This window comes from Ursus maritimus, unplaced genomic scaffold (assembly GCF_017311325.1).
Source record: "Ursus maritimus isolate PB19 unplaced genomic scaffold, ASM1731132v1 scaffold_34, whole genome shotgun sequence".
NCBI lineage: Eukaryota > Metazoa > Chordata > Mammalia > Carnivora > Ursidae > Ursus > Ursus maritimus.
In genome coordinates, this window is record NW_024426008.1 from 23,696,171 (window position 1) to 23,709,900 (window position 13,730).

The 13,730-nt window shown below is 37.2% G+C and overlaps 1 protein-coding gene across 4 annotated transcripts in view; it reads left to right on the top strand.

Annotated features, from left to right (window-relative positions):
- Window positions 1-13,730, top strand: part of RIC1 (RIC1 homolog, RAB6A GEF complex partner 1) — a 136,501-nt gene that overhangs the window by 11,211 nt on the left and 111,560 nt on the right. The gene's annotated exons all lie outside the window — the stretch shown is intronic.

The following is a 13,730-nucleotide window of genomic DNA, read 5'->3' on the forward strand; positions in this document are numbered from 1 at the left end:
AGTGTGGGCGCGCGCAAGTATGATTGGGAAGCAGAGGGAGAAGCAGATTCCCCGCTGAGCAGGGAGCCTGACTTGGGGCTCGATCCCAGAGCCCCAGGATCCTGACCTGAGCTGAAGGCAGACACTTAACTGACTTGAGCTACCCACACACCCCGATTTTCTCTATTTTTTAATTTATTTTATTTGTCTCTTCTTTAATCTTTATTATTTCCTTATTCTAGCTTTGGGTTAAATTGTTCTTTTTGTGTTCTCATAAGATGTAAGGTAAGATTGATTTGAGACTTTTCTTTTTTAATATAACCATTTACAATAGTACATTTTCCATTTTGCACTGCTTTTGTTGCATCCCGTACATTTTGGTTATGTTGTGTTTTCATTTATCACAAGGTATTTTCTGATTTCCCTTGTGATTTTTTTTTCCTTTCCCATTGGTTTAAGAATTTGTTGCTTAATTTCCACATGATTTGTGAGTTTCCAGGTTTATTTTTGCTGTTGATCTTTAGTTTCATTCTATTGTGATCAGAAGAAATACTTTTGATTGTTTCAGTCTTTATAAGTTTATTAAGACTTGTGGCCTAATTTATGGTCTGTCTTGGAGAATATTCCATGTGCACTTGGCAAAAATGTATATTTTTCTGTTGTTGCATGGAGTAATATGTATGTCTTTTAGGTCTAGTTAGTTTATAATGCTGTTTTGGTTCTCTGTTACCTTATTTTCTGTCTGATTGTTCTATTTCCCATCACCTTCTTTGAGGTATTACTGTGTAGTATGTTACTTCTGTGTATGTTGTAAGCATACATAAATACAGTGTATTATGTAATTGTTCCTGAACAACACAAGGATTAGGGGCGCTGATCCCCTGCACAGTCACAAATCCATGTATAACTTTTGATTCTCCCCAAACTTAACTAATAATAGGTTACCGTTGACTGAAAACCTTAGTAATAACAGTTGGTTAATGCATATTTTGTAGGTCGTATGTATTATATATTGTATTCTTACAATAAGATAAGATAGAGAAAATAATATGTTAAGAAAATTATAAGTAACAAAACATGCATTACTGTATTATTGAGAAAAGTCTGCATATAAGTGGACTTTCATAGGTCAAACCTGTTTTATTCAAGGTTCAACTATATTTTTAAAAACTATTGTTTTATAAACTCATATTTTTTAGAGAAAAGCAGAAAAGATAAAAGTGTGTATTTATATTTATGTGTATATTTAGCATTGCTTTCGCTCTGTGTTTCTTCCTTTGGATTTGAGTTACCATCTGTGTTAGTGTTCCCCCAACCCCCACCTGGTTCAGTGATTTGCTAGGAATGCTCCTAGTACTCAGCAAATAGTCCTACTCATGTATATAATTTGTTACAATAAAAGGATACAAAGCAAATTTGCCAAAGGTAAGTCTTATTCGGGATAATCTCTTGGAACCAGGTGCAAGCTTTCAATAGTTCTTTTTCAGTACAGTCATGTAAGATGTGCTTATTTCTTCCAGTATCAGATTTTTGTGACAGCGTATGTGCAGTGTTGACTACCTGGGAAGCTCATTATAGACTTATTCCCCAAGGCTTTCTAGTAGGCCATACCCTGAAGGAAAACAGGTGTTTCAGCATAAATCATGTGTTTTGTAGAGTTTAGACGCATTTAGCGTTTTGTATCAGTTAAGCAGTGGTGAGAGCCCTCCCCAAATCCAAGTTCCCAGATGCCAGCCTAGGATCAACCTTACATGCAGACTTTTTTTAGTATAGCAATCTCAGGCTTGTTAACTTTTTTCTGCATGCCATTTGATGTCATTTCTTGTTTTCTGAGAGATCTCTTAGTATTTTTGTAAGGCAGGTTTGCTAGCAACAAATTTTCAATCTGTTTATCTGGAAATACCTTTCCTTTGAAGTTTTGAAGAATAATTCTGTTGGATATAGAATTCATGGTTGACAGGTTGGTGGGTTTGTTTCAGCTTTTAAATATTTTGTTTCATTGCCTTCTGGCCTCCATTGTTTCTGGTGAGAAGTCGGCTGTTAATCATATTTTTGTCCTTTGTGATCAGTCATTTTATTTTTGTTCTCACAACATTTTCTTGTTGGCTTCCAGTAGTTTGTGTGTGGTGTATGTACATAGGTACGTATGTAGGAATTTATCCCACTTAGGTTTTGTCAAGCATTGTGACTCTGGGGCTTAATGTCTTTTATCGAACTTGGGGCATTCACAGCTAGTATTTCTTCAAAAAAAATTTTTTTTTAATGCTTTGTAACATTTCCTGGAACTTCCCATTATACGTATGTTGCTTCACTTGTTGATCCACAGCCTCTGTTGCTCCCTTCACTTCAGACTGTTTTCTGTTTTTTAGATTGGATAATTTTATTGAACTATTTTCGTGTTTATCAATTTTTGTCCTCTCAGATCTGCTGAGTGTATATAATGAAGTTTTCATTTTAGTTATTACACTTTTAAATTTTAGAATTTCTAGAATTGGTTCTTTTTTATTGCTCTTTATTGAGATTCTCTACTTGTTGAGGTATTTTCATATTTTCCTTTATTACTTTAATGTAGTTACCATGACTGTTGTGAATTTTTGTCTGCTATTCGAGGCCCACTCAGAGATAGTTTCTTTTTCCATCAGTCTTGGTCACACTTTTCTGGTTTTTTTGTAGGTTTTCTAGTTTTTTGCTTATAATTGGGTATTTTAGATAATTTATGTTCCTGAGGGTCATTGTTGCTGATTTTGTGTTTTAGTGTCGTTTTTTAGTAACTCATCTGATTTAATTTGTAAAATTTATCTCCCCTGCAGTGTACAGCCACTGACTGACTTCTCTGCTTTATTTTTTCTAATTTTTATCATGGCTTCCTAGGGGTTGCCTCTATGTTTGCAAAAACATCTTGAGCTAGTAAAGCATCTGTTCTCTGTTGATTAATCTGTATGTGTGTTGGGAAGTGCTTGCAAAGTTCAGGACTGTGTGTGTGTGTGTGTGTGTGTGTGTGTGTGTGTGTGTTGGTTCCAGCTTTTACTTGACTTTCTTGGGAACAGCCTTCTAGTGCGCCAGTGATGATGGGAGGGGGCAGGGCTTGGCCTTTCTTTGCTATTCTCTGTGCATTTACCCAGCCTCTCTGTTAGATAGGGATGAGTTAGAGCTTGGGTCCTTTAGGGTTTTCCTCTTCATAAGTAAGAAAAACTGTCTAAAAGTGCACTGAGGATATGTGGTGGGCTTTTCTATTCCCTCTCTGGCTTTCTCATTTCCAGGGTCTCCCTGTTAACATTTCTGGATGGTTGAAGGATGTGCTGCTTGCCCAAACCAGGTCTGCAACCTCTGGCTAGCAGCACTGTCAGCTTTCCAAGGAATTTGCTATTTTTACTGACAGTGCTAAAGAGTGCATTGCCCTCTGCTTCATGCCAAGGCAGCCCACCTCGGGCAGCAGAATTGCTGCTTTTTCATGGACAGCCCCATCCTGGTGGCACTACTACATATCAGTAAAGCTTTGGGGAGAGAATAGGAACAGTCCTGGAAAGAAGATCATCTATTCCCGTCGTTGTTATCTGAAGTTTAACAGTTTTTCATGAATAAACATTTCTTGATTTTTTATTTGCCTTTCCCAAATATTTGAAGTGGTTGTTTTGACAGTTGTATGGCTATTTTGGGGGGATAAGATTTACCAGCATCTTACACTGTGCCATTGTTGGAAGTCCTTGTGTTTGAGCTTTTGCTAGGCAATTTTGTTTTCTTGACTTAATGGGGTAAAACTGATCAAATTGGTTGTTTGTGTCAATTTTCAGTTATATATTTAGAAAAAATAATTTTAGTTTTTTTCTGCAGGCAGATGTAATTGTGTTGTCTTCTTGCCATTTGGGAAACTGAGCTGTTTAGTTCCCTTTTGTGTGTATGTGTATGTGCGCGTGCGTGCACGCGTATGCGCGCACACACACAGGGAGGGTGGTAAAGAGAGAGTATATTCAAATCTGGTTATTTACAGCACAGTATTCAATAGCTTTTAGGTCTCATTTATCTGCCATTGCCATGATTGTCAGTTCTTCATTTAAGATCCAGATCCACTACCATCATCTCTGCTGCCATCATCAGTGTTTTTGAAGCACAAAGATGATAAAATTTTTGCTTATTCTTGTTCAGTCTCAGTCACATGAAATGTAAATCCCATTGACCTTGAACTAAAAGAGAACAAATTAGCAAGTATTAAGTGTATATTGTATGTCAGTCTTTGAGGGTTTTTTTTTTCCTTTGTCTCTCTGATTTATTTCACTTAGCGTAATGCCCTCATTAACATATAGTTACCATGCTGTACATTATATCCCCATAACTTATTTATTTCATAACTGGAAACTTGTACCTTTTTTTAATAATAATATTTTTTTTATTATGTTAGTTACCGTACAGTACATCCCTGGTTTTTGATGTAAAGTTCCATGATTCATTAGTTGCATATAACACCCAGTGCACCATGCAATACGTGCCCTCCTTACTACCCATCACCCGTCTATCCCATTCCCCCACCCCCCTCCCCTCTGTAGCCCTCAGTTTGTTTCTCAGAGTCCATAGTCTCTCATGCTTCATTCCCCCTTCTGATTACCCCCCTTTCTTTATCCCTTTCTTCTACCAATCTTCATACTTCTTAGGTTCCATAGATGAGTAAAACCGTATGACAATTGTCTTTCTCTGGTTGACTTATTTCACTTAGCATTATCTCTCCAGTGCCGTCCATGTTGCAGCAAATGTTGAGAACTCGTTCTTTCTGATAGCTGAGTAATATTCCATTGTATATATGGACCACAACTTCTTAATCCAGTCATCTGTTGAAGGGCATCTCGGCTCCTTCCACGATTTAGCTATTGTGGACAATGCTGCTGTGAACATTGGGGTGCATATGGCCCTTCTCTTCACTACGTCTGTATCATTGGGGTAAATACCCAGTAGTGCAATGGCTGGATCATAGGGAAGCTCTATTTTTAACTTTTTAAGGGAACTCCACACTGTTTTCCAGAGTGGCTGTACCAACTTGCATTCCCACCAACAGTGTAAGAGGGATCCCCTTTCTCCACATCCTCTCCACCATTTGTTGTTTCTTTCCTTGTCCATTTTTGCCATTCTAACTGGCGTAAGGTGGTATCTCAAGGTGGTTTTGATTTGAATTTCCCTGATGGCTAAAGATTTTGAGCATTTCTTCATGTGTCTGTTAGCCATTTGTGTCTTCATTGGAAAAGTGTCTGTTCATATCTTCTGCCCATTTTTTGATTTGTTTCTTGTGTATTGAGTTTCAGAAGTTCTTTGTAGATCTTGGATACCAGTCTTTTATCTGTAGTGTCATTTGCAAATATCTTCTCTCATTCCGTGGGCTGCCTCTTAGTTTTTTTGACAGTTTCCTTGGCTGTGCAGAAGCTTTTTATCTTGATCAAATCCCACAAGTTCGTTTTTTCTTTTGTTTCTCTTGCCTTTGGAGATGTGTCATGAAAAAGGTTGCTTTGGCAGATGTCGTAGAGGTTGCAGCCTATGTTCTCCTCTGTGACTTTGATGGATTCCTGTCTCACATCGAGGTCTTTCATCCATTTGGAGTCTCCTTTTTTTGGTATGGAGAGTGGGGCTCCTTCATAAATGAAAATTTCCTTTCCAAATGGGAAATCTATGCTCCGCTTTTAGGCAGATGGGAGAGGGCAGAGTGCCCACACCCTCTCCCCCGCCTGCCAGCCCCTCCTGCCACCCCACCAAGTCCCTGTCGTGTCTGCTCGTTCTCAATTTGCCTTCAGCTCAAAATAATCCTTACATCAAGATGGCATATTTTGGGGTGACACTTTGATCTCCTTCAAGTACCATAGTTGGGAAAACATTTTATTTTATTTTTTTTTTAAAGATTTTATTTATTTATTTGACAGAGAGAGAGTGGGTAGCATAGACATTTTAACTATGTTAATTCTTCTGATCCATGAGCATGGAATGTTTTTCCATCTTTTTGTGTCTTCTTCAATGTCTTTCAAGAGTGATTTGTAGTTTCTAGAATACAGATCCTTTACTTCTCTGGTTAAGTTAATTCCGAGATAATGTATGGTTTTTGGTGCTATCGTAAGTGGAATGGATTCCCTGATTTCTCTTTCTTCAGTCTCATTGTTCGTGTATAGAAATGCAACTGGTTTCTGAGCATTGATTTTGTATCCCACCACATTACTGAATTGCTCTATAACTTCTAGTAGTTTGGGGGTGAATTCTTTGGGTTTTCCATATATAGAGTATCATGTCATCTGCGAAGAGAGACAGTTTGACTTCTTCTTTGCCGATTTGGATATCTTTGATCCCTTTTTGTTGTCTGATTGCTGTTGCAAGGACTTCTAGTACTATGTTGAATAATAGTAGCGAGAGTGGACATCCTTGTCGTGTTCCTGATCTTAAGGGAAAGGCTTCCAGCTTTTCCCCATTGCGAATGATATTTGCTGTAGGCTTTTCATAGATGGTTTTTATGAAATTGAGGAATGTACCCTCTATCCCTACACTCTGAAGTGTTTTAATCAGGAAACGATGCTGTATTTTGTCAAATGCTTTTTCTGCATCTATTGAGAGGATTGTATGGTTCTTGACTCTTGTTGATATGATCTGTTACACTGATCGATTTGCGAATGTTGAACCACCCTTGCATCCCAGGGATGAATCCCACTTGGTCATGATGGATAATCCTTTTAGTGTACTGTTGAGTCCTATTAGCTAGGATCTTGTTGAGACTTTTGGCGTCCATATTCATCAGGGATATCGGCCTGTAATTCTCCTTTTTGATGGGGTCTTTGCCTGGTTTGGGGATCAAGGTAATATTGGCCTCATAGAATGAGTTTGGTAGTTTTCCTTCTGTTTCTATTTTTTGAAACAGCTTCAGGAGAATAGGTATTATTTCTTCTTTGAATGTTTGGTAGAATTCCCCAGGGAATCTGTCAGGCCCTGGACTCTTGTTTTTGGGGGAGGTTTTTGATCATTGCTTCAGTCTCTTCATAATTAAACGGTCTGTTTAAAACATCAATTTCTTCTTGTTTCAGTCTTGGTAGTTTGTAGGTTTCCAGGAAGGCATCCATTTCTTCCAGGTTGTTTCATTTATTGGCATAAAGCTGTTGATAAAAGTTTCTAATGATCCTTCCTATTTCATTGGTGTTGGTCTTAATCTCTCCTCTTTCATTCATAATTTTATTAATTTCAGTCCTTTCTCTATTCTTTTGAATAAGTCTGGCCAGTGGCTTATCAATCTTATTTATTCTTTCAAAGAACCAGCTTCTAGTTCTGTTGATCTGCTCTACTGTGTTCCTGGTTTCTAATTCATTGATCTCTGCTCTAATCTTGATCAGCTGCCTTCTCGTGCATGGGTTAGGCCTGTTCTTCTATTCCAGCTTCTTGAGGTGAGAATATAAAAACTGCATTTTAGATTTTTCTGTTCTTTTGAGTGAGGCTTGGATGGGTATGTATTTTCCCCTTAGGATTGCCTTTGCAGTGCCCATAGGTTTTGGACTGATGTGTTTTCATTTTTGTTGGTCTCCAAAAATTGTTTGATCTCCTTCTTTATTACAGGGTTTACCCAATCATTCTTGAGCAGGATGGTTCTTAGTTTCCAAGTGTTTGAGTCTTCCAAATTTTTCCTTGTGATTGAGTTCCAGTTTCAAAGCGTTGTGGTCTGAGAATGTGCAGGGAATAATCTCAGTCTTTTGGTATCGGTTGAGACCTGTTTTGTGACCCAGTATATGGTCTATTCTGGAGAAAGTTCCACGTGCATTCAAAAAGAATGAGTATTCTTTTGTTCTGGGGTGTAGTGTTCTGTATATATCTATGAGGTCCATCTGGTCCAGTATGTCATTCAAAGCTCTTGTTTCTTTGTTGATTTTCTGCTTAGGTGATCTATCTATTGCTGATAGTGGAGCGTTGAGGTCCCTTACTTTTACATATTATTATCTATATGTCTCTTTATTCTGGTTAAGAGTTGGCTTTTGTATCTAGCTGCTCCCCTGTTGGGGGCATAGATATTTATAATTGTCATATCCACTTGTTGGATACATCCTTTAAGAATAATATAGTGTCCTTCTCTATCTCTAACTACAGTCTTTAGTTTTAAATCTAATCTTTCTGATATGAGAATTGCTACCCCAGCTTTCTTTTAAGGTCCATTGGCTTGAAAAATGGTTTTCCATCCCTTCACTTTCAGTCTGGATGTATCTTTAGTTTCAAAATGAGTCCCTTGTAGACAGCAAATGGATGGGTCATATTTTTTTTTTATCCAGTCTGCAACCCTGTAGCGTTTTATGGGAGCATTTAGGCCATTCACATTCAGAGTGATTATTGAGAGATTTTATTTTATTTTATTTTATTTTATTTTATTTTATTTTATTTTATTTTATTTTATTTTATTTTATTTTATTTTATTTTATTTTTTAATGATTTTTTATTATGTTAGTCACCATACAGTACATCCCTGGTTTTTTATGTAAAGTTTGATGATTCATTAGTTGCATATAACACCCAGTGCACCATGCAATTCGTGCCCTCCTTAATATTTCACTGTTGGCTATGATTTAACTGTAGGTCTAATGGCCTTTTTTATGTTGAAGTACTTTGCTTTTGCTTGTAGTTTAAAAGTTTTTCTTCTGAAAGGGTGTTGAATTTAGTCATATACTTTTTCATCTGTTTAGATTATTATGTGACTTTAATCTTTACCCTGATAACACAGTGTATCACATTAGTTGATTTTTGTATGTTGACCCATAGTTGTATCCCAAGAATATAAATCAAATTTGGTTGTGGTGTATGATTTTTTTTTTAATGTGCTGTTGAATTCAGTTTTCTAGTAATTCATTGAGGATTTTTGCATCTGTATTCAGAGATAGTGACCTATGATTTTCTTTTCTAGTAGTGCCTTTATCTGGCTTTTTATCAGTGTACTGCAGGCCTCATATAATGAGTTTGAAAGTGTTCCTGCTGCTTCAATATTTTGGTAGAGTTTGAGAAGAATTGGCATTAATTCTTCATTAAACGTTTGGTAGAATTTACCAGTGAAGCCATCTGCTCTTGGGCTTTTCTTGTTGGGGGGTTTTTGATCACAGATTCAATCTGCATACTAGTTATGGGTCTTTTCAGATTTTCTGTTTCTTCATGATTCAGTCTTGATAGGTTGTGTGGTCTAGGAATTTTCCTATTTCTTTGGTGTTGTCCAGTTTGCTGGCGTAGAGTTATCTGTAGTTACCTTTGTGATCTTTTGTATTTTTGTGGTGTCATTTGTAATGTCTCCTTTTATATTTCTTTGAGTTGGTTTTGAGGCTTTTTTTTTTTTTTTTTTTTTTTTTTGCTAAGTCTAGCTGAAGTTTTGTCAGTTTTATCTTTTTAAAAAACTTTTATTTTTCTGTTGTTTTACTCTCCTTTATTTCACTTATTTCTCCTTTTATCTTTACTATTTTCTTCCTTTCTTCCTTTCTTTTGATTTTGGACTTTGTTCTTTTTCTAGTTCCTTGAGGTATATAAAATTAGGTTGATTCTAGATCTTCTGTTTTAATGTAGACATTTATTGCTTGTAAACTCCCTTATTTGTACTGCTTTTGCTTTATTCCATAATGTTTGGTATGTTGTATTTTGGTTTTGTTTCAAGGTATTTTCTAATTTGCCTTTTGATTTCTTCTTTGACCTGTTTGTTGTTGTTCAAGGGTGTGTTAATTTCCACATATTCGTGAGCTTTCTTTCTTTCTTCCTTCCACCCTCCCTCCTTTCCTTCCCTTTTTTCTGCCCTGTTGATTTTTAGTTTCATTCCATTGTGGTCAGAAAAGATAGTTGATATGATTTCAGTCTTAAATTTAAGACTTGTTTTGTGACCTAACACGTGATCTGTTCTGGTGAATGTTCCATGTATGCTTGAGAAGAATGTGTATTCTGCTGTTTGCAGAAAGTTCTGTACATATGTGTTAGCTTCATTTGATCTGTAATGTTGTTCAAGTCTTCAGTTTCTTCATAGATTTTGTCTCCATGTTCTGTCCATTATTGGAAGCAGGTTATTGAAGAGCCCTACTGTTGTATTGCTGTTTACTTTATTCAGTTCTGCACGTATTTGCTTTATTTATTTAGATGCTCTGATGTTACACATAATATATTACTCTTTCTACGTATTTATAATTGTTAGGTCTTCTTGGTGAATTTACCCTTTTATTATTATGTAATGTCTTTTTCCTCTTCTGACACTTTCTGACTTAAAGTCAGTTTTGTCTGATATAACCTTCTCTGCCTTCCTTTGGTTACTATTTGCATGGAGTATCTTTTTCTATCCTGTCACTTTCAGCCTATGTATGTTCTTAAATCTAATGTGATTTCTGGTAAGCAAGTCTAGTGGTGATGAACTCCCTCAGCTTTTGTGTAGGAAAGACTATGTTGCCTTTATTTTTGAAGGACACTACTACTGGATATTGTATTGGCAGCTTTGTTGGCAGCTTTTTTCTTTCAGCTCTTCATCTCACACCCTTCTGGCCTGCAAGGTTTCTCCTAAGAAACTCACTTTTAGTCTAATGGAGGTTCCTTTGTAAATGACAATTTGCCTTTTCCTTATGCTTTCAAAATTCTCACTGCTTTAACTTTTGACAGTTTGATTATAATTTTTCTCAGTGTATAATTTTGAGTTTCCTTCTTTAGGTTTCTTTGGACTTCCTGGAACTGTATGGCCATTTCCTTCCCCAGAATTAGGAATTTTTCAGACATTGTTTTTTTTAAATAAGCTCTCAGGGGCGCCTGGGTGGCGCAGTCGTTAAGCGTCTGCCTTCAGCTCAGGGCGCGATCCTGGTGTTCTGGGATCGAGCCCCACATCAGGCTCCTCTGCTGGGAGTGTGCTTCTTCCTTTCCTGCTCCCCCTGCTTGTGTTCCCTCTCTCACTGCCTGTCTCTCTCTGTTGAATAAATAAATAAAATCTTAAAAAAAAAAAAAAAAGCTTTCAGGTCTGTTTTCCTGCTATGCATGTATTGGTCTGCTTTTTGGTGTCCCATAAGTTTCTTAAGCTTTCTGTGGGTTTTTTTTTCATGTTTTTCTTATTGGTCTTGTGATTGAATGATTTCCAGTGACCTTTCTTAGAGGTTGCTGATCCTTTTTTCTGCTTGATACGGTCTTCCATTGAACCTCTCTATTGAATTTTTTATTTCAGTTATATTCTTCAGCTTTATAATTTGATACTATGGTATATTTTCTGTCTCTTTGTTGAAATTCTCTTTGTTCATCCATTGTTCTTCCAGTCTCAGTGAACATTTTTATGGTGGTTATTTTGAATTATTTTTCTGGTAAGTCGTATAGGTGTGTTTCATTTGGGTCTATTTCTGGAGATTTTTTTTCTTTCCTTTGTTTAGAACACAGTTGACCTGTTTCTTCATCTTCCATGATTCTCTGTTGGTGTCTGTGCATTAGACAGAACAGTCACCAATCCCACTCTCCATAGACTGGTCTCATATATTAGAAGACACCCTCCCTCCCCCCACAGGCCCTTCCCCCACCTCCGCCCTACCCCCACCAGTCTGGCCAGAGATTCTGGTGACCTCTCAGACCTTCATGCTAGTCCAACACACTTCCTTTGTTTTTTGTGGCATCCAAGTGTCTAAGGTATTCTGAATCCCCTCAGTGCACTGTAACAAATGAACTGAAGCCATTCCCCAGGTGTCCTTCAGAAAAGTTGGATTGTTCTATGCTCCATTAACTCTTTCTCTCTCTAGGGAGAAGGTGGAAGCTGTTCTTTTTTCCCCCTATCCACTAGCTCTGTGCTGAGTCAGGGGAGGGGCTATGGCAACTGCTAGCCTGTACTCTGTTTCTGCTCTCACAACCTCCCTGGTGACTAGATTATGCCAGGTCTTATCAATGCCTCATGAAAGGCAAGACAGACCCTTTTCCCTCCCTTTGGACAGCCCCCAGAAAAGTTCGGGCATTGGACTTGTGGGCTCTTCTTCCCAAGAAGAAGTTGGAGGGTGGAGGGTTTTGTCCTGTGTTGGGGGTGGAGGTTCTGGCAGGAGGGTGTTCCCACATCTCCCATGCAGCTTTGATGAGTCTGATTTTGTGTTCGTACAGCCTTCAGGTGCCTTTCAGTTATTAATTTCTAGATTTCTCGCCAAAGGGAATTTTTCTGTGAATTGTTCCTGAATTTATGTATTTGTTGGGGGGAGGGGTAGAGAGTCCAGAGTTTCCTGATCTCCCATCTTGCTGATGTCATTCCTGCCAAGATACTGATTTTTAATTTTTAATTGATATTTTTAGTACAAATAGCTGATTTCTAACCATTTTAATGTGTTGGGAATATGCTAGCTTCTTAGAAACTTTTGTATTTTGTTTTTAGAGATTTTAAGGGAATGGCTTATGCAACACTTCCAAATGCTAATGTAAAAGAAGCTAGCCATAAAAACAGAATATTCTAGTTGGTAAATTTGTCTACTATAGGAATATACTTAGCAGTTCCAAACTAGTCTGTGCATATAGTAGAGTTGAACAAAGAGCTAAATTAATTCTATGAAATGGTAACAAAGAAAAAGTTACAAGTAAGGGAGAAAGGCTGGAACAAACCACATTGTGCTTGATTATTCTCCAGTGTTTCTCTATGTAAATATATACATATGTATATATGGAAAGAAATATAGAAAGATAATGTGGTCATGAATGGTTTAGTATAAGTTTGTATGTTTCCTACTGTGTTTGCTGAGAGGATCTAGAAACAATGACACTGCATTAGCAATACACATCTTGTTTCCGGATCTTGTTTTTTATTTTATTTTTATTTTATTTTTTAAGATTTTATTTGTTTGACAGAGAGAGCACAAGCAGGGGGAGTGTCAGGCAGAGGGAGAAGCAGGCTCCCGGCTGAGCGGGGAGCCCAGTACGGGACTCCATCCCAGGACCCTGGAGTCATGACCTGAGCTAAAGGCAGATGCTTAACTGACTGAGCCACCCAGGTGCCCTCAGATATTTTTAAAATACCATTCTGTAATATAAAATGGAACACTGGTCCCTGGAAAAATGGCTGCTTCTAGGACAATGGCAGGGAAAGTACAAGATGACCCTTTGGAACTTCTTATATTACCAGAAAGTGGATGTCCAGTTGTTTCAGCACCATTTGATGAAAACACCATGCGTCTCCATTGTATTACCTTTGCTCTTTTGTTGAAGGTCACTTGACTGTATTTATGTGGGTCTATTTTTGGTGCTCTGTGTTCTATTGATCTGTTTTCTGTTCTTTTGCCAATACCACATTGTCTTCATTACTGTATCTTTATAGTAAGTCTTGAAGTAGCATCAAGTCCTTCAACTTCGTTCTTCTTCAATATTGAGTTGGCCATTCTGGGTCTTTTGCCTCTCCATATAAACTTTAGAGTCAGCCTGTTGGTAATCTCTAAAATAACATGCTGTGGTTTTGATTTGGATTGTGTTGAATCTGTAGTTCAAGTTGTAAGAACTAACGTCTTGATTATATTAGATCTTCCCATCCATGAACTTGGACTATCCCTCCATTTATTTAGTTCATTTTAAATTTTGTTCATCAATGTTTTATAGTTTTGATCTTATACATATCCTGTTGGATTTATGCCTAAATATTTTTTGGTTGCTAATACAAAAGCTATTGTGGTTTTAATTTCGAATTCTGCTTGTTCACTGCTGTTAAATAAAAAAACAGTCGATTTTTATGTGAACATTGCATTCTGTAACCTTATTAATAATTGTTATTACCATGTTATTTTGTTGGTGGTTCCTTTGGATTTCTATATAGG